General features: G+C 40.1%; 1 protein-coding gene, 1 long non-coding RNA gene and 1 pseudogene across 2 annotated transcripts in view; 2 read left to right on the forward strand and 1 right to left on the reverse strand.

Annotated features, from left to right (window-relative positions):
* LOC139961572 (uncharacterized) overlaps positions 1–21,576 on the forward strand; it is a 189,395-nt gene that overhangs the window by 126,608 nt on the left and 41,211 nt on the right. The window lies entirely within an intron of this gene.
* LOC139961719 (uncharacterized) overlaps positions 1–21,576 on the forward strand; it is a 66,284-nt gene that overhangs the window by 39,532 nt on the left and 5,176 nt on the right. The gene's annotated exons all lie outside the window — the stretch shown is intronic.
* Positions 1,921–21,494, reverse strand: LOC139961748 (uncharacterized; annotated as a pseudogene).

Raw genomic sequence — 21,576 nt, forward strand, 5'->3', positions numbered from 1 at the left:
AAAATAAAAATAGTAAGTTTCAATGATTCGAGCTTTATTTATCTTGAAAGCATCAGTTGTACAGATGAAACGTAAACAGAAAATAGACAGCAAACTATTTATCAAGTGCATAAACAAGAATGAACAAAAGGCTTGTCTCATATAAATTTTCAACAAATTACATTTGCAGGCACATTCGAGTTCAAACTGACTGGAAAACTTAAACCTTTTGAATGAAGGTAAAATCAGATCATAGTATTTTCACATCATGAGTCACTAGAATTTAAATTATTCCTTTGTCTCAAAAAATTAATTGCATGAAAGCCAATCGCAAGTCAAGTACGTATAGTGACCATAATAATTTGATGTTCAGGACACATGTTGGGGCTGTAAGTAATCACATTACAAATTACAGGGTAGCTCTTTAACAACCTTTTACCTCACTAACATGTTAACCACTGTCTATGGATATAACCAATTGCTGTAAACCCACATTGACTGAGGCATAAGTAGTGCACTACTAAGAAGTGCAATCAATTTACTGAACACTTACATGCCTTGGACAGACATAACTGTGATGATCAGATCTTGACTGACTCCTCAGTAATGAGAGGGGTTTGAAATCAACAGCAGTCTGCTGAGGTTTTGCCTTTTTCACAGCAATCCACTGAAGAGACAATGTTTAGTAATACAGTGTGTTCTAAACAACGAGAGCAAAAAAAAAAAAATCCTTATGAATCAGTATCTGTTATACCTAAGTATACTGGCCAAATGACGTCATGTCGTATATGTCATAACAAAGCACATGGTGACAATTCAGTCCCACCAAGGTTCACCCAGTTTACATCAAACACTTCAGTAAGCAGTGTGACATCTAGCACTTTTGAGACAACACAGTCATGACACTCCAAGGATAACTTGATATCAATTTTTCTGAACCATGTTCCAACATGAAAAGTCCCTAGCGACTGTTTTGAAATGGAATGGTACAACATTTGATTGATTTGTTGTCTTCCTGTCACAGTGTATGGATATCTAGCAATATCTAGGGATGAAAATTCCAAGATCTTCCATAAACTGAAGGCAGGAAACTTGAAAGTGTGCGTCTTTCGAAATGAAAAAAAAGTGGGCCATATGGCACAATCAACAGATAAAAGTTATATATTTCAGTCTCATTTCAATTATTCAAATTTGTAAAACAAACAGCAGATATCACATCACATCAGTGAGCATGAAAATAGCATTCCAGGATGGACAGCCTCCAAACTGTCTATGTGTGTAGTACTAGTCATAGGAGCCCAAGTTGATTTGGGGGGGGGGGGGTGGCTGTAAAGACTTGCCTGAAAAATATAATACCAACAGTTTTGCAACATCATGTTCATGTACATATCGTATAGGCATGCATCGCTTACTACATCGCATGCAAAATGACATACAATCATTTGCCGGGTTATTACCGAAATGGCGAATTAGTCGGGAAAGCTTAGAACTATATTTTAATTACCAAGGAGATTTTTTATTAAACTATTGCTTTCCTTTAGCTACATTATTGCAATTTCTTTTCTCTCAGCATATTGCCCGAAATTTCACAAAAATATTTGGTTGGGGGCTGCAGCACCCCCCCCCCTTCTACGGTTATGTGTGTAGTGTTCGGTTTCGCAAATTTCTGGTATTTTTTCATTTCCTTCAACGAAGTTTCATAGTATCCGTTATAAGAGGTTTTAATATTTGTACACCAATAAATTAATTGTGTCTGAATTTTCGAAAATTCCCTGACGAACATTCTTCATCATTCTCACCTCTACTCGTGCAATTTTGACCGGTCTGTTAGGGGTTGAAGGAGGTGTTTCTGTATTGGTTGTCCATAGATGAAATTTTGTGCAACATTTTGAAGTGAATTTATTCACGAGAATTTTTTCCAATTCTGAACAAATAATGGGATTAAAACCTTGACAAGTGGAGCTGAAGGGTATTGAAGGGTAATGATCCACAGGACATGCGATGAGCTAGGTCGAACATGATGTGTGACTGATGACAATCTTCAAAGCGGCTACGGATGGAAAAAAAAAACTATTAGGAAATACTTGGTTGTCAGGCAAAAGTGTACATCTGGTTAGTCATTTTCAAACCCGGTGATCTGGGGGGTATCAAGCCAGAAATTTTCATGTACGCTGTGCGCCGATTAGAAAGTAATTAGCGCCCCCCAGATTAGAAAATCCAGGATACGTGTCTGATGATGATCTGCAAAGAATGCTTGTACAATTAACCCATGAATTAGTTTATGTGAAAATATTATATCCATGCAATTTAATAACTTCATCAACAGCTCAAATAAGACGTGTCCCTTTCCTGTAAAAGATGTCCAATAATAAGGGGCAAATGTCTTATTAAACACCAAGATTGCATCTATCCTTTTGACCATAAGCATTGCCCTGTGATCGTAACTTGATTTGAGAAAGCTTGTTTGACTTTTCTGTTGATCCATAGTCATAACTTGTGTTGTTTCTTTATTTAAACGATTTGGTGTCATTAGCGGTTGCTCTTTATATATTAAATATGACAATACCAGTTATTATTTCATACTGGACCACACCTTCAAGGAGATCATGCATCAAATCCAGAGAAAAATTACGAAGAATATAGAAAGATTCAAAACTATTTAAAGTAGATCCCCTCTTGACACGTTGAACATGAACAATTTCATGTTGCTATGCTTGTTGCACATGCAAATTGTGGGAATCTTTGTCTCTCATTTGCATGTTATTCTTACTGTAAAGTAGTTGTGCATCTGCACGACTGGTCAAACAAAGGCGGCAATAATGATTTGCCAACGAGCTCTCTACAAAACCAAATAATGAGTTAGCACCAAGATTGTCTGCACTAAAATAAGTAGAATACCATGCTCTGGCAGGTCATTTATATCTTTGATTATGTGTTTGAGAATTGGACCAAACCCACATTTATTTATATCTTCTCTGTGACAAAGGGCAGAACATTGGATGCTATTCAAATAGAATTACACCTAGGAGGTAGAAATTTTAAAACAAAGTAAAATGCATCTTGCACCTTGTGAATAGATGATTTTGATCATAGTGGATTCACTGTCTCAAAGTCATCATAAAAAAATATGGAACTGGAGAGCATTACAATACTGTAAGTATTTTTGATTTTGCTTGAAGTCAGAGTAAAGTTCATGGCACAGATTTGATAGACTGTCTAAGTGTGTTTTGATATCATTATAAACATATATATAGAGTCTTTTCCCAATTCATGTTCTTTGAAGGTCAGCTTGTACACTACCAGTGATTTCACCAATAACAATATCCATTGAATTAACTATTTGGTTTAGAGCATTTTAATAATCTCTGAGCTTACAGACATCGTACATAGAATATTAACCCTGCTGCCTGAGTCTGAGGTTCCTGAGGGGAAAGGATTACAAAGGTAGCAAGTTATTACCCTCCACATTATCATCATAATCAATATGTTCAACATCATCCTCCAAATTATGTTCCCTTTGTTCCTGGGTCAATTTAGTAATGAAAATGGAGCATGTTTAACTATATGCTTCCTCAATTCACTCAATGAGAAAAGTGTCCGACAAAATGACCCTTGGCAACATTTCAGCAATAGATTCTGCCCATCATAACATCCAAGTTGTAACCTCATGTCCCTGAGTAAGTAAGGTACACTTCCAAGATAAGCTTTGCATTTGAAACAACTCATTCTTGTAATTTAGATCTATTAAAGCGTCCTCACATGTGGGGTCTGTTGGGTATAAGTGATATCTATTTCATAGACTGTGTTTGTAGAAATGTCCAAAACTTAAAGGGAGTGAAGACTCGCGCACAAAGAAACGCCTGATGCCGGTATTCTGAAATAGTTTCCACAACACAGTGTACATAGCAGAGATGGACATCTCAGGTCGAGATCAAACATAACAAGGTATCTCGTTTCATTACTGTCTGCAGTTTGTAGCGACAAGAGAAAAACTTCACTTGCAAAGCAATGGAACCTTTTTCAGAGGTTATATGCTCTCCTCTCATCCTTTAGTATTTCTGTCATCTTCATCAGATTGCCTTTTTAGTGGCAGGATACTTTTTCATTACCAGCTCTGAAAAATAAATAAAAATATGGATCAATTAATGCAGGGGTGTCGATTTGCTTTAAAAAGTGTGGGGGGGGGGGGATTTGCTTGACACGTAATATCTAAGACACTATCAGAGCGCCACCATTGGCGGGTTTGGCCAAAAATGCCTCCCATATTGCCGGAAATGGCACTTCCCAGGCCTTGGAAGTTGCATCTAAACATTCCTTGTTTGAGATCTCATGTTTTAGAAATTAACATTTCCCCCAAAATAAATTTACTCGGTAAAATCACTTTGAAGGGCCGGAAGAAACTGACTTATGACATTTTATAAGCTCTACTTTATTCATTGTTTTACACAGGTAATTAAAGGTTATCATATTTTGATAAGGAGAAGCCATGTAGGGAATTTAGGTGTATATTAACTGTTAGATTTGTGTTATCATTATTTTTTTACTGCCAAAAATGGACCTTCTGGGAGGGGGGGGGGAATGAGCTGAGTGGGTGGGATGTGTAAGGGACTGGGGGGCCATGGCTCCATTATGTATGTTAAAAAAGTTCCTGAAGGAGTGTCCCCTCCCCTTTAGAAAATTTTCAGAAAAACTCTTGGTGATAATTAGTGTGAAAATATTAATAAAGTTACGAAAATTTAGGTTACCTGTACTATAATTGTCTAACGACAATCAAGGTTTGAGTGCCAGGGGCACACTCTTCAAAAACACGCTTTCTTAGTGTTTCAGGTCACAAAAGGTGTGGTGGGACAACAAACATTAGTTCCCCCTCCCCGATTGACATCCCTGAATTCATGAACTTTATCACAAATTGTAACATTATTTTGATTTTGAAAACTAGTTTTACTTTATGTCATGATCTCATTTACATGATAATAGGTGCAGTGTTCTCCACTTGTCACTTTTTTGTCCAGTGCTGTTGTCAGTACTAAGCGGAGCACCACTATCGGTTGGCGCGTAGCCTACACAAAAAAAATTTAGCCAAAAATGTCTCTCAGATTGCAGGAAATGACACTTTTCAGGCATTTACAAGTTGCATAAATTTTGACATTTCATGTTTCACAAGTTAACACTTTTTACAATTTTTTTTCAGTAAAAACACTTTGTAGGAGAAAAGCTGCCAATACCTAACATTACTTTATCAAATCTGATGTATTCATTTTGAACAAGGTATAGGCCTAATGTGACCCTTGAAATAGCCCCTGGCATGCTTGAAACCAGGGATCCCTTTACCTGTTAAAATTAATGGTTGTTCCCAGGTTGGCAGATGTTGTTTGTCTTTCAATTATATAATATATTGCTGCTTAAAATTTGAATCAATTACGTGATTGGCCAGGACATTACTGATAATGACTTCATACGTTATGACACTCGTGGCTTAAATCATATGTAAATAATGCCATCCAATCAATGATCAGTTTAAAATTTACGATTAATTTAGTGTTTGATTATTTGGTATAATTTAAGATCTTAGATAGGGAAAAATGTCAAAAGCATTTCATCGTTTGAATTTCTGCTTTACTGCATGTAATGTTAGATGCTTAAATTCTGTAGCCTAGTACGTGTACCACTGTAATACTTTTGTTTTAAATTTTTAGTTTAAGCGTTGAATGTTTGTTAACTTATAATAATAACATTGTTAGAAAAAATGCACACTTATGTCACAATCGGAAAGATCATACTCTAAAAAACTTGTTTGTTTTAAGGTTTTGATGTCATAACCCAATCACGCAATTTGTCATTAATTTGTAAAATATATACCTTCAAAATGTAGATTGCAAAGTGTATCCATCCAATTATAATTTTTATGTTATTAAATTTTTAAATGTTTATTAAATGTTACTAATAAAAAGTAACAGAAGACTTTAACAGAACTGTATAAGAACACTTGAAATATGGAAAATGTATATACTTGTATTTGAAAGTGATGATTATAATATATAGGCTTTATACAGGTGAGCTCAGGTTGGGTTGATATTAGATGGTCTGGATCGGCAAGTTTGGATAGTTTTGCCGATACCGATATTTCGCCAGTAACGGCAATATATTTTGCAACACTTTGGAAAATTTTCCCAAATAGTAAATGCAATGGTTTCGTACGGGCGGACGAATAATTTGTCCGGGCGGTAACTTTTTGTCCGGGCGCTGACGCACCTTTTCAAATTTTGTCCGGGCGCGGCGCCCGGATAAAACAGCTAGTGGAGAACACTGCAGGTGTAATGGCCTGTGTCATTGTTTAACAAAAACATTACCAGTACCATTGTGGCTTATACAGTCTACATTATGTTCATACCGTCAACGTATCGTCGCAGGGAAGTAAAGATGTACTATGTCCAAAATTGCCATTTTGAGATAATTTTATTGAAAGATTTTAATCGTGTATAAAATATGCTCAACTTGCTAAAATATATTAAGCTTGCATTATTGTCAAAATTTTAGAGTTTGACTGCAATATGGGGTATTTAGGGGGGCCTGAAATGAACTTTTATATTCCACAAATATGACATACATTTCGAAATAAAATAAAATTCCTATGTCCAGGACATAGGACAGTTTATCTTTCCCTAACATGGACGTACTAACAGTTTATCATTCCACATAGGAAAATATTTGGGAAATATAAGGTACCTATCATGTTCAAGAATGTTTTCCCATCAAAAAACTCAATTTAGCCAAATATGGACTTATGACACCTTTACTTTTCCTGCAATAATATGTACCAAGTATGAACCTAATCGAACAGGAGGGGGGGGGGGGGGGGTTACCACCGAGAATGATACATTAGTACACACCTCATTGCCCTCAAATAAGTCAGCATTAAAACTGTTTTCAGTTGTTGGGCTGTCTGGGGTTGGAATTAATGCTTCCATGCTTGGTGTTGAGGGAGAAACTGGACACCCGTCTAACCTTGCAATGTCTGCAGGCAATCTTAATAAGTGAAGAATGATAAAATAATTCAAATTAAATAAATATGAACAGTCCTTTATATCTTTAATTAGGGGATAAATACGAGGAGAACCGGTCTTAAATTTGATTTGAGACCGTTGATGACGTCATCGAGGAGGCTGAGCGGACCGAGGCGATAGCTTCTCGATGACGTCATCAGATGTCTCAAATCAAATTAAGACTGGGTACCCTCGTTTCTATCCCCATTCATAAATGACCCTTACAAATGTTAGAAAACGGCATTTTTTCGCTCATTTTTGCTGATCTGTATTTAATTCTCCTGATGCTTCCCTTGATCTTTTTTCCTGAATGACGTAATAGTCACCTCTTGTAAAACAGCATTTTCTTCCAACGAACATTAAGAGTGAAAAAATACGAGTGTCGTTTGGTCTTAAATTTTTGTATTTTAATCAATTCAAACACTAAAAAATGGAGGGAAATGCAAATTAAATAAGAACAGATGAACAAATTCTAAAGATAACATTTTAAAACGTTTTTTTGACCTACCAGGTCAAATTGCGCAATAAACAGATGCTGAGTTGTGTGTATTCTGGAAAGTCCGTAAATGCTACAACAGTTAGGCTAGCAACGTTGACTGTTGCTAACCTTCTTTTGAGAACTCGTCTATCCCTGGTCGGTAGATGAACCGTTCAAATAAAAGTTTACTGGGCCTGAGAATGAGCAGTTTTTGAAGAGGTTCCGAGCCCCATTGTTTGACAGGTTTGTACTTGTAGTAACCGCAGTGTTAGTGCGAGTCTGAGAGATCGCTAGGCCTAGTCCCTGGTCAGTCATGTCGTTACTGCTAGTAATAGTAGTGCTAGCATTATTGTTAGGCTCAGCGACAAGGTTTCTTCTGTCAGTGTCAACATTGGGTGCTTTACGCTTCGCATTCTTCGTTGAAGCACCTCAACAAGATTGCTGACATTGACCTTTTTTGTGCTGTTGAGGAGTCTGTGCAGTAAGAGCTGATACTGTACTTGCTTCGCAGCTGTGGCCACTCAAAGTTGATATGGTTCTTGAATCAAACCCACTGTTGCGCTCAGTTATCACTGTAGCATGTATGCAGTGATTAGTGTATAGTTTGCTTAAGTTTGCTGCTTTTGAAATGTCTTTCATCATGTTCCCAAGCGTATATTTTCCTACTGGAACATTATTGTACCAACATTTTTGTCCTTTGCCTTTTGTAAAAAGACGAAGTTGGTCACTGGAACAAGTGCTCACACTTAGGATTGAGCTTGCTCAAAATAAAGCTTCAAAATGTTTACTGGACAATTATCATTCCCTGTTGCATAAATTCTCTTCTCTGTTTCGATGTCCTTCTTTAAGTCCCCAGGGTGGTTTATTGTGGCTCGGGTACAAAATTCACTATCCTCGTCATCTTTGCAAAACTTGAACGAGTCTTTTTTCAACAGTCGTAGACCTTCTCTACCTCTTCTGCAAAAGTAATACTCTAGGTAAAACCACGTCAATCTTAGGAGACCTTGTGGTGTTTCCATGTCCAAAGCAGTTATCATTTTCTTCAGATCAACCGCTGCTATCGGAGATTTATGTTGGCTTTTGTCAAGTTCCGCCTTCTTCATTTGTTTAAGTATCCCTCTGAAGACATTGTTAAAACCTTGGAACTCTCTGTCACTCATGATATTGATCTGACAACAGAATGGCTCCCCTGTAAGGTGGCGATGAATCGCCGCTCTTAGTTCTACAAACGATTGCTTAGCGTACATTTTACCATCCTTGTTCCTAACCTCTGCATAAATTACTCTGAGGCAGTTTAGCTCTTCAGGTGGAAGTACCTCAAAGTTGCTTTCATTTCCCTTTGCCGTGCACAATTCTGCAAAACAAAGATAATATCATGTAAACTGAGTTGAACAGTTTTGCATTCATAACCAGTCTTGAATCGTATTCGAGACTGGTCCCTTTTCAACTTTGAATTTAGTTTTATCCACTAATTCATGTCATTAAAATGCATGTAAATGTTGAAAAGTTTTACTCCCCACGTAGTGTTGTAAAGGCTTGCCTTCTCATTCTTCCCTTCAGCAATTTTATCAATTTCTTGACTGCTCAATTCCTTGAACCTGTTTGAAGGACTAGGAGTAGGACCATCTTCATCTAGTGACTCTAGCTCAAAATTAATCCCTAAGTCATTCATGTTACTCGAAGTATTAAGCTGGATGATTTAAGAAGTACGTACAGTGTGTATTGAGACTCGGTGTGTGTGAAAAAATATACAGTACTACTGCTGTAACTAATTGCAAGTAGGCTATATATACTGTATAGTATTCTTTTGCAATTTGGAACATTTCTTTGCCCATAAACATATATGCATATACACATGGCAACGTTACACCATGTCTTCATTTCTTTTAATTATGACTTCATGATTGTCACGGCAACAAACCATTTCGATCCTGAAGCAATTCTCCTCACTATACACTTGACCAGTCTCAAATCGCATTCGAGACTAGCTGGTCCAGTATACAGAAAGTTGGTTTAGGCATTTATGAATCATTGTTAAAAAAGTAGTGTGTTCCTTTTAATGAGACACGTACAATCCTAGCAGTTACAGAACCCATGTAATGACCAATTAAAATATATATATATATATGTGATAGAGAATTAAATAATACACTCCTTGGTCCAACTCCCATTGCCATATCTTTACATCAGAAAACACTGATAAATAAAAGAGCTGGGACATCCAGGTTGGGCGAGACCCATTAAAAAAACAAGCCATCGCTACTATATAAGGGTGTGATCATTTAAACGACCACAAATGCACTATCCGTTTAGAAAATCACAAACCGTTAAAACGGAATTTCAAAAAAAAAAATCAAATACATTTTAAACATGAAAATTATTTAAAAATATGTAAACAAACATTGTTAATCATAACAGAAGCAGGCTCCTTACCGATCATGTAAATATGCTAGTCTTCTTGAGTAAAATAAAAACTAGTAGGATGCGGCATATTTGAAAGTCAGTAACAAAACTGAAAGTCACACACAAGTAGGGTTGAGCGATATTAGCTTTTTACCGTCACGATAAATAGTTCAAAAATTATCGCGATATTTCGATAATTTTTCCCCTAACAGAATTAGCGTAAATGTCAGAGAAAGAGAGATATATGGAGGGGACATTCAAAGAGAACATCTGAAAAACCTTACGATATCTTTCACAAATATTGATGCTTACTTAGATGAGTGCTTTCTCATAATCAACGAGCCGCCCCAAAATTCGTTCCGCTTACGTAAAACCGAGTTTTTACACACATAATTCCCACTGACATTGGTCACAGAACATAAGTAGGTCATTGACATTCAGACTGGCCCAAGTTCATCACACCGTTGGAACGACACAACACATTGAACATGATGTTACATTTTCCCGCCATCTGGACGCCGAGTGTAAATTTTGGTGTAATATGCAAACTGATTTTGCCCAACTAGCAATTTTGTCTTTTTGGCGTCGTCCATTTATTTCAGCTAAATATTGCCAGGGTCAAAATCATCCGCCGTTAAAACATATTTTATTATCTACGTGTGCAGCGGACTTCAATGACATTGATATTTGAAACAAATTGAAACGCATTAATATTGTTTCTTTGTGGAAATTCAACCCCAGTTACTAACTGAAACCACAAGAATGCCACATAGTTCACTATGGCGCCCCAAGGGATATGATGATTAGCAATGTCTGTGACTTCATTAGAGCAGTTTCCTGATGATTCATTGCTGAGATATGGAATATTTAAATTTATTGGTTGTTTATTCAGCAGGAACACTCACTATATTGCCTGCTTTCTTTTATGATCGGAATCCTTGTAGTTTTATTTGAGAAAATACTGTAGGTCAACTGTAGCAACACACGCTGTTGTTGGTATACGTATACACGGATGGTCACATCACTTTACTATAAGGACTGCCAAAAATAATTATAAACAATCATGAAAAACAAAGGTTATTTAATTAATGAGTGTTCCTTTTGTTACACCATAGTTGATTTTGCTGCAATAATCTTTTCTTTTTTCAACTAATAAAATATTTAATTTCTCAACAATGGATAAAAAAATATATTATGGTGGGAGTTTGACCAATGACTATATTTTATAATTCTCTATCACATATATTTTTGGGAATTGGTTATTTCATAAGCTCTTTAACATCAGCTAATATGAAACTGGATACAAATATATACTATCATTACTGAAAACCAGTATTAAATAGGAACAAACAATAATCATTCTTGCTTTGTCTCCAGAAGATTTTCGGTAGCTAGAGTGATATGACATCACAAATATTACCAAAAGCACCAGACTATTTTCAATAAAAATATTCAAGATTCACAGCGCGTACTCCCTCACCTCATATAACCTATGCATTATCGTATTAACCTTGCTCTAGCTTCTGGCAATTGTCTGTATGTGAGTGTGGCCATCTCCATTCCGTAATTGCCAGCCTTTTGCGCAAGTATCGCTCTTTCATTGCTCTTAATAAAGCTTAAGATTTCAATCACTTCGTATAATATTATCGTTGTTTTTGTAATTTTATTTCATCTGTTCAACGTCCTGCACGTTTGAACTGCTTCTTGTCTATTAAAACGTTTCATTTTTCGTGATTTTCAAACGTTTTTGATTGCCTTGTGTACGTTGTTCACGAAGCGTGGCTAGGCCCGCACTTTAGTGTAGTGTTGTCCTAGCGTTTGTTTACTTTCACGTACAGCAGTCGTGTACGCTGTCACACTTCACAGTCAAGTAACTGCCTTGTTTATTCTTTCGTACTGGTCTAGATACGAATTTCATTAGGTTTTCCGTGTTGTTTCTATTTAGTTTCACAGCTTCAAGTTTCTTGGACTTCTCCCCCCCCCCCCAAAAAAAATAAAAAAAGATAAAAAAAATTCGAGATTTTTCGGAGGATGGAAAACTGCCATTCCTGCAAGCAGTTCCGTCCTTTTAAGGCATAGGACAAACATGATCTGTGTCCGAAGTGTCGCCCGTGTGGGAGCAAACAGACTTACTCCATTTGCCAGGACTGGACCCAGGAGCGCTGGGATTTGATCAGTACCTGGCTGGCGGATAAAGCCGCGGAGAAAAGAAAGAGGGCGGCTTCCTCAAAGCAGGGGAAGAAGAAACCACCGGCGAAGGAACCCCAGGCGGCCATACGAGATGGCTCAAGCCCACCCCAAGAACAGGTATCCATATGAGATGGAACTAATTCCCGTGCGGCGTCGGCACAGCCACGGCCCCAAGAGGGTCCATCCACATCAGGTCATGTGGAGTCCAGAAGCCCTGGCAGGCAGGCGGTGGCGGACTTATTCACGTCTACTCCGGGTCATGGGACCACAACTGGAGAGATTTCTCGGGTTCTCCCCGGAAAGTACGGAACGGCGCCGAAGCCGAAGCCGTACCCACAGCCGTAGTCCTTGGACCTACCATTCAAATTCCCACCGGCCGCCAAGCTCCTCTCCCAACGGAGCGGCCAAATCACCCACCCCGACATCACGAGCCTCCATCTAGCTGCGTGGAAGCTCTCCGGCTCTCGCTCCAAACAGCGGGGTTTCCACCGGAGGTTGCGGACATTGCAGTGGATTAAAACATATGATTCAAGACTGCAACGATACTACGCTTGGGCCAGGGACAACGCTGTTGATCCCGTGGAGGCCTCAGTAGACCAGGTGGCGACCTTCCTACTTGAACTCTTCCGGGAAGGGAAACAAATAAACACAATTAGGAATTACCGCTCTGCAATAGCGGCGGTTCACAACGGATTTTCGGATGGCTCCACATTAGGAACCAACCCGGTCCTCCATCAGGTCTTAATGGGCATGTTTCACAGGCACCCTACAAGGCGCCGCCTGGCCCCATCATGGGCTCTCCACGAGGTCTTGACGACCCTCACGGGCTCTCCGTATGAGCCGCTACACAATACACCATTGGACAAGCTCACACACAAAACCCTGTTTCTGGTCGCGGCCGCCTCGGCTAGACGCAGAAGCTGCCTCCACGCGCTCACCCTCCAACGGGGTTCACGAGGTTCGAACCAGGAGGAGTCAGGTTACTACCTGACCCACACTTCCTCCCAAAGAATCAAACAGTAACCTTCACTCCAAACGAGATCTTCCTCCCGGTTTGTCACAAGCCTCGTCGATCACGGAAGACAAGCGCTGGTGCCCCGTTCGAGCCCTTAAGTGGTACATAGAAAGAACCCAACAACTACGTACCTCGGACAGGCTCTTCATTTTACCAAGGTCACCTTACACCCCGGCCTCAAAGGACACCATTTCACGGTGGATGGCGGACCTCATCCGGGCCCACACGCAGCCTGGGGAACCCGTCCGGGCGCACAACGTCCGAGGCCACGCCACGTCCAGGGCGTGGTTCCGGGGGGTTCCCCTGGAAGATATTATGAAAGCAGCGGCCTGGAAGACTCCGTCCTCCTTTGCCGCCTGCTACCTCACAAACACCCCTGCCACAGAAGGGGATTTTGCCCGAGTGGCCCTAGGTCCACCGCCCGCGAGATCCTCGGCACACCACCAGGACTCCTGTGTCACGAATGCATAGGTTATATGAGGTGAGGGAGTACGCGCTGTGAATTCCCCAAACCTTACCTGGTTTGTGAATTAACGAGCAACGTACTCACCTCATATAACATCCCGGCCCGCCTCCCCACGATAGGGGACCTCGCGGACGGAACCATACAACCACGTCGGATACCCTCCTCGGTACCAGGGGAGCTGGCCGCACGGATATGACCACGTGACGGCTTTTTCCTCCCAGGAATTTTCGAGGGATGTAGTGGGGGTCCCGCCTACACCCACCGACGACCCACTCCGGGCCCACCTGTCACCCACCACAGCCCACCAAGGGCTCTTCAGGTGAGAATAAATTTTTGGATGTATCCTCGGGGTTTCCGCCCCTTGGTTGGTCCTCTCCCCCTTCTCCGTCCGGTGCCGCACCAGTGCGGCCTGGAAATTACGGAAGGGAGATGGCCACACTCACATACAGACAATTGCCAGATGCTAGAGCGACGTTAATATGGTAATGCATAGGTTATATGAGGTGAGTACGTCGCTCGTTAATTCACAAACCAGGTAAGGTTTGGGGAATCTGACTATAACATGATTACTGCTAACTGAGCATAAACCAGGATCAATTTCAGATTACTTACTCCTCAAAAGAATCTCATTTCTCTCTTCAAGCTGTTCCTTGATTCATTCCTTCTGCCTTTCGCAGTTGATTCCGCATCATTTTTAATTAATCTGGCTGCGGTCTGGCTGGTGGTCGCTGTTGTGGCGAGGCCTGTGCTGCTGGTTGGTGTTGTGGTGGTTTATCTGCTGGGGCTGGTACTTGGCTTCTGGGATGGGGTTGGTGGTTTTTGTGCTGGTGGTGGGGATGGTGGCTTCTGTGGTGGGGTCTGTGCCTGGCCTGGTGGTTGGTGGATAACTTCATCCTCTACAAAGTTGACCAGCTCAAATTCTTCATCCTGACCCGAATACAGGGTGTTGTCCCTCTGCTGCAGAAGCTGAGGAATGACGTCATGTCCTGCAGTAGACTTTGCTTTCTTTGTTGCCTCATTTTTCTGCAAGGTACAATAATAATAATTGAAATAAGAAATGGTCGATCCCTTTGAATTGACTGCCATGTCCTTTCAGAGTTTGATGGCAATGCTTGGACTACATTGACCAAAAAGGCAAGTTAATCGCAGCAGGATTTAACTTAATGTGGAGGGCTGCCATTTTCTGAGCAAAAATGATGACTTAATATAGCAACTTCAAAGGGCCATGAAAACTACATATCATTTTGAATTTCCTTTTGTTATGTTTTTCGAAATCACATGACATGAATTTTTTGGAAACAATTGGTTATTAATTGCAAAATACTTTCACAAAGGAAAGATGAATATATTACTTTTTCACCCAGGTAAATAATGAATATGGATAAAAAATAACGAAATACAAAATGACATGAACTCATTGTGATCATGTGAGTTATCCTGTAGAAAATAAGGGTTGTTTGATTTTATTCACTTTGATTAAAATCACTGATTTAAATCGCGATATTAATCAATTTTTTTAATCACTGATTTTAATCACCTCTTTAGATTTTGTATACAAATAGGCCCCGCTAACAATAGAATTGATTAATAGTGCATTACAGGTCTATCATTGTAGGTCTGCTGCAATCAAAACAGTTTAAGGGCCAAAGAGACTATGATTTCTGTGTTTGAAGTTAAATAGTGTGCTTGTATAGATGATTTCAGTCAGTATGAGTGTCAGTGTGGGGAGCAAGGCTTTAGCCAGAAATCACTGATAGGGAGTCCAGTTCGCACCATGGGATGAGTTTCACGTCCCGGGGAGAAGGGTGCACATTAACCACACCAACATACATTATGCCCGAATATTGAGAATGGATACAGTGGTGTAGTGGTACTGTAGTAATATTATAGCTGCCCTCCCCACCCCCCCCCCCCAAAAATGGGAGGTGTTGGGGTCGTCGCCCGTCTAATGGACGGCTGGATGGGTCTACGGCTAAAGCAGTGGTGGGAAGACTTAGACAACATTTAAGATGAAGTTGAAATGTGGATTTATAAAATATAAAAAAAAATTATTTTATTTGAAAAAAAAAATCAACACCCTGCAGAAAATTGCAGCTTCTGTGTTGATAAAGTGTACAAAGGGACTGTGTTGATCAGTCATCATGTTTTTCAACGATATGAATGGTTGTTTGAAAATATTAGTTTAATGAAAGGTGATTTTTGTTGCCATACCAACTCCTTCTAGCATGGGGATATTTTTGGGTGAAAAACCATAAAACAATAATCTACGACCATATGACCTGAAACTTGGTTTCTTTGAGAACTATACATAAACTCTGATCATTGTCTTTGAATAAAAAATGCCATGCTATGAAAGAAAAAAGTTATGACTTTTTATATCCCTCCCCTATGTCAGTATGTGCAATAACTCTATATGAAGACCTATTATCAGAGGTAAAATTTAATTTATTCGCTGTTTCTAGTACAGCGTGGCTAGAATATTTGCATGCAGCATCCTTGATGACACTGTAGCATGATTCGCCAGTCTCGTGTGGGAGTCCATGGTCGGATTAAGTGACTTGATAAAGGTGAGAGGTCAAAGTCAATGTTGTTTTATGGTTTTTCACTGAAAAATGTTCCCATGCTAGAAGGAATTGGTATGGCAAAAAAAATCACAAACAGTGAATCATTCACCAGATTAACATATTTTTCCATGACCCCTGGAAACAGGCTGGTGCCACTGGTGTGGACCACATTTCAATCAGACAATCACCTTGGCATTAGTAAAGCTACGGTATTTACTTCACTCCTCTCTTACCTGTCTCCTACAACACTAACGCACATTTCCTAGTCTACCTAGACGCCACTGGTATAATTTTAGCACTGCGCCCCCGATGACCTCTCCCATAGGTCACCGCGCACCCTCTCTTCCTTCCGAATTTACCATTCCGAAGGAAAACACGTGTCTTACGAGCTCCGTTTTCACTTACGCCAAACTGAGTTTTTCTTGCTGGAATCCTCGCTGGAATCCTCGCTGGTAACTTGAACAGGCCACTTGTCACGAACATACTTCCTGAATAACCACACAGGTTGCATTCAGTCATTTGAGGCCTGCATCTATGAGTGTTTACACTGTATCAGGGTAATTGTTTCCGGAGTCTTGGGGTGTGAGCTATAATTATCTAATGTGAGACGTGGTTAGAGATGTTGGGACAAGGGACAGGGGTACCCAACCAGTGGAAATTACTGGAAACGACTCTCCTTAAATCTGGAGTCCTACCTATCATTTTCCAGTAAATTTCAATTGTTTACACCATAAGCTGACCTAGGTTCATAAGGGAGGGGGGGGGGGGGGGTTAGACTCTGGCAATGGTGGCCCACCAATATAAATTACTGGAAATGCCCATCCCTTACATATGAAGTGATACCCATCATTTTCCAGTAGGTTTCAACTGGTTAACCCATGAGCTGAACTAGATCAATGAGAGGGTGGGCATTTTGGGGGTCCACTGGCAGGGGTATCCCTCTAATAGAAATTACTGGAAATGCCCATCACTTACATATAAAGTGATACCTATCATTTTCCAGTAGGTTTCAACTGGTTACCTTATGAGCTGACCTAGGTCAATGAGGGGAGGGACATTTTGGGGGTCCACTGGCAGGGGTACCCCACTAATAGAAATTACTGGAAATGCCCATCCCTTACATATAGAGTCCTGTCTATCATTTTCCAGTAGGTTTCAACTGGTTACCTCATGAGCTGACCTAGGTCAATGAGGGGGGAGGCATTTTGGGGGGCCCCTGGCAGGGTAACCCCACCAATAAAAATTACTGGAAATGCCTATCCCTTGTATCTGAAGGCCTAACCATCATTTTCCAGTAGGTTTCAAGTGGTCACCTCATGAGCTGACCTAGGTCATTCATGAGGGGTCAATTATTGATGACTGCAAAGCTACCCAATTATCACTGGTGATGGCCATTTGTTGCTCTTGGGGCCATACCTAACACAGTGTACTCCCTTTGATGGGGTTACCAATGAAAGCTGATCTAGTTTAGCTTTAAGGTGAATTTAAAATTGCCCTCCCAGCCACACCCACCACAACAGGTTTGCCAGTTGTCTGGTTTCATATACAGGAATGCACTGTGAACATTGTGATGTACAAGGCAATTGGTTACCATTCCAGCTATAACCAAACCCTCTGGGCTCCCGGTGTAACAGGAAATTCCCCCCCCCTGAAAATTTTCCCCCACGGGGGGAATTTTTCCTAGGATAAATTCCCCCCCACCCTGAAAATATACCCCCCCCCCCACCATAAGCATGATCAATTTTCGTGGCAGCACCTGCAAGTCTTTAGCTTGCAATGAATTTCATAATATTCCTATATTCCAAAAGGCGATATCTCAAATTCAGTGTATGATGAGATGGTCGATCGCTTGTTCATGGCAATTAAACGCTAGGAATATATCCTTCACGTATTCGCAACATTTTTCTAGTGGCCAGCGGACAGTTAGTTGCAAGGATTGGTGCAATTTAGCCAGTTGAGAGAATCAGTAGCCAACTCCCAATATCCAATTTCATATCGAGGAAGTCCAGGTAACTTTGTCTAATGATGCATGAAGAGTAATTCAATGGTGTTCAATCAGTTTCTTAAGCCATGAATTAAGATAATCCCATTGAGCTTCACCACAGCTCATAAACAATAATCAATAAGTCAACCCCTTCCCAATAAACATTGATTCCTCCTGTGGAACCATCATACCAACACAATGTAATAGTTTCAATTTACAATGATTATACTTGACTACATCAGTAACATCAGAGCTAGTCCCATTCCATTCATGGCACTGCATTCATGGCCTAACCCTAACCCAAGACATTTCCTCTGAATATCCGTATTGCAGGAATGATATATTCCAAGTTCATGCCCAAAAAATGTTAAAATCTCCTTATTATAGTTCCATGATGAGATATCCTTGATAGGTGTACAAAAATATAATTAACTAGAATTACATGAAGGTGGGGGGGAATTTTTCCAGGTTGGGGGGAATATTTCCTAGGAATAATGCCCCCCCGGGGGGAATATTTCCTAGGAAATCTCGACCCGGGGGGAAAATTTCCTAGGAAATATTCCCCCCGGGGGGGAATATTTTCAGGGGGGAAAAAATCCTGTCACACCGGTTTTGTGATATAGGTTGACACTAAAACGCATGATACATAACATATATGAGATGGACATTACTTTAAGAAGGGATGAGGTAGTGGTCATTTTAATTGGTCAAGCACTCTTTGGACTGGGCAAGACGCATTATGGTATCCTTCTAATATGTCTTAAGAGTTCATATGACCCAGTGGTTAGGTGGTCCAAGGCTTAATTGCTGATAGGGGCCTAAAGGTTTTTTGCAAGTCCTGTTACATTCATTTCAAAAATTGATGATTTAGTGCTCATTTTAATTGGTCTAGCACTCTTTGGACCGGGCAAGATGCATTATGGTACTGTTCTACATTGTCATTAGAGTTCATATGACTCAATGGTTGGGTGGTCCAAGGCGTGCAGGGTTTGATTAGGGCCTTAAGGGGTTTTCAAGGTCCTGTTACATTCATATATAAGAAGTTGATGATTTAGTGGTCATTTTAATTGGTCAAGCTTCCTTTTGAACTGAGCAAGAACTATTATGGTACTATTCTACATTGTCATTAGAATCCATATGACTCATTGGTTGGGTGGTCCAAGGCGTGCTGGTTTTGATTAGGGCCGTAAGGAGTTTTTCAGATCCTGTTACATTCATTTAAAAAATTGATGATTTAGTGGTCATTTTAATTGGTCAAGCACCATTTGGACCAGGCAAGGCACATTATAGTACTCTTCTACATTGTCATTAGAGTTCATATGACCCATTGGTTGGGTGGTCTAAGGCGTGCTGGGTTTGATTAGGGCCTTAAGGAGTTTTTCAGGTCCTGTTACATTCATTCACAAAGTTTAATTGGTAAGTTTAATTGGTAAAGCACTCATTGGACCGGGCAAGACGCATTATGGTACTCTTCTACAATGTCCTTAGAGTTCATGTGACCCTTTTGGTTTGGTGGTCCAAGGCGTGCTAGTCTTGATTAGGGCATAGAGTGATTTTTCAGGTCCTGTTACATTAATTTAAGAACTGATGAAGTAGTGGTCATTTTAATTGGTCAAGAACTCTTTGGACCGGGCATAATGCATTATGGTACTGTTCTACATTGTCATTAGAGTTCATATCACCCATAGATAAACCTCTAATTTCCAGGACCAAATGTTGAACATCTTGTAAGGCTTTTTTTTTGCCATTGTTGTTACGTTGATACCATTGTAGCAGTTACTCATTCGTGAATGTCGAACGAGGAATGCTGAAAAGTTTCTAACTTCACACCGGTCTACTTCTGCTTCTGTAAGATACTCGTTAAAAACCCCTCTCTGGTATCACAACGAGGATGTTGGTGTGCAGCGCAGCAGAGCTAATAATAATGCGTGGGCAATCTTGTCTTAAACACCTCAAGACTAGGGCTCTCTTTAACGGCCATGGATAATGTATTCCAGTCTTTTATGGTCCTAGGAAAAAAAGATATACTGAAAAGCACGATGATTGTGTGGAATTTGAGTATAGCGGCCATGCCTCCCTGGTTTCAAGAAGGGATTATAGTCTCGTTTGGGACTGTGCAATTAGGCCATTAATAATTTGGTAAAAGAGCATGGCCATTTTCCTTCGTTCTGTGAGAGATTCCCACTTCAAAGTCTTCAAGATCTCAGTGACGCTGCCGCCTTCCTTTGAATTTTTTCTATTTTATCTTGGTCTGAGACCTTATAGGGGTCCCAAATCTTAGCTGAATATTCAAGAGTAGAACGACACATAGACATATAGGCCAATTCACGTAATTCTAGTGTGCAGGAGTGCAAATTCCTGTTAAGGAAGCCAAGGGTTCTGCTGGTCCTAGAGCAGATCTTATCAATATGAGAAGAGAAAGATAAATTTTCACTAAACAGGATACCAAGATAAGCCGGGTTGCGCAGTGACGCACTCCAATATTTTATTGTATATGGATTGTATATGGAGTAAAAGAACACTGATTTTGCCCAGCTTTGTAGACATCATGAAGCATTTAGAGGGATTGAATTTCATGTCCCAAAGCGTAGCCCAGGATTCAAGGGCCTTCAGATCTTTCTGGAGGATGAGATGGTTGTCAAATGAGTGAATATGCCTATATAGCAAAGCATCATCCACAAATAAACAAAGTTGCGATTTAATGTGGTAAGTAATGTCGTTTATATAGCATAAGAACATAACTGGGCCAAGACAGGTGCCTAGTCTAGCTAGCTAGTTCACTACTTTTGATGGCAAACACCCCTACCGCAAGTACGTACTACTAGGCTAGTACTAGTTCATAAGTTCGCAATAAGTATAGGCCTAACGTTAGGCCTAGTCCTACCTTCCTCAAAACGTATCGTTACTCAAACTATGCCCAAGCCTATGTATTATCGTCAATAACTAGGCGTAGTTTACGGGCCTAGTCACATATAACAAGGTGTAGGCCTAGTATCTTGATAGTAATACCATTATCTGTAGGCTGACCGAAGTCACGTACAACCGCCTCTCCGTATGATATCTTATTATGAGAAGTTCTAAACATACTCAATATTAACTCCAAAATAAAGGCCTACCGGTTTCAACTACATCTCTTTTCAACTTAACACCACAACTTTCCTTCGAACGAATAACAGGCATTTAGCAACCTTATTTCCAATCTCGTCTCATCGCGGCTATTTACCATACTTTCCTATAATAATTACTGGTACTACTTTGAACCAATTAGGAGGGCCGGTTTCAATGACGTAATTCTATTTGCCCGGTTAGGAGATAAACATGGAAGGGGATTGGCCGACACTTTAACTTCAAATTCAGCGGACATTTTGTTTCTTAATTTTCCGCTTCCTCGAAATTAGGAGACTTTTAATCTTGAAACGTCGACTGTTCGTCATGATATATTCAATTTAATTTA

The sequence above is a fragment of the Apostichopus japonicus genome, chromosome 20 (assembly GCF_037975245.1).
Source record: "Apostichopus japonicus isolate 1M-3 chromosome 20, ASM3797524v1, whole genome shotgun sequence".
NCBI classification, from domain to species: domain Eukaryota; kingdom Metazoa; phylum Echinodermata; class Holothuroidea; order Aspidochirotida; family Stichopodidae; genus Apostichopus; species Apostichopus japonicus.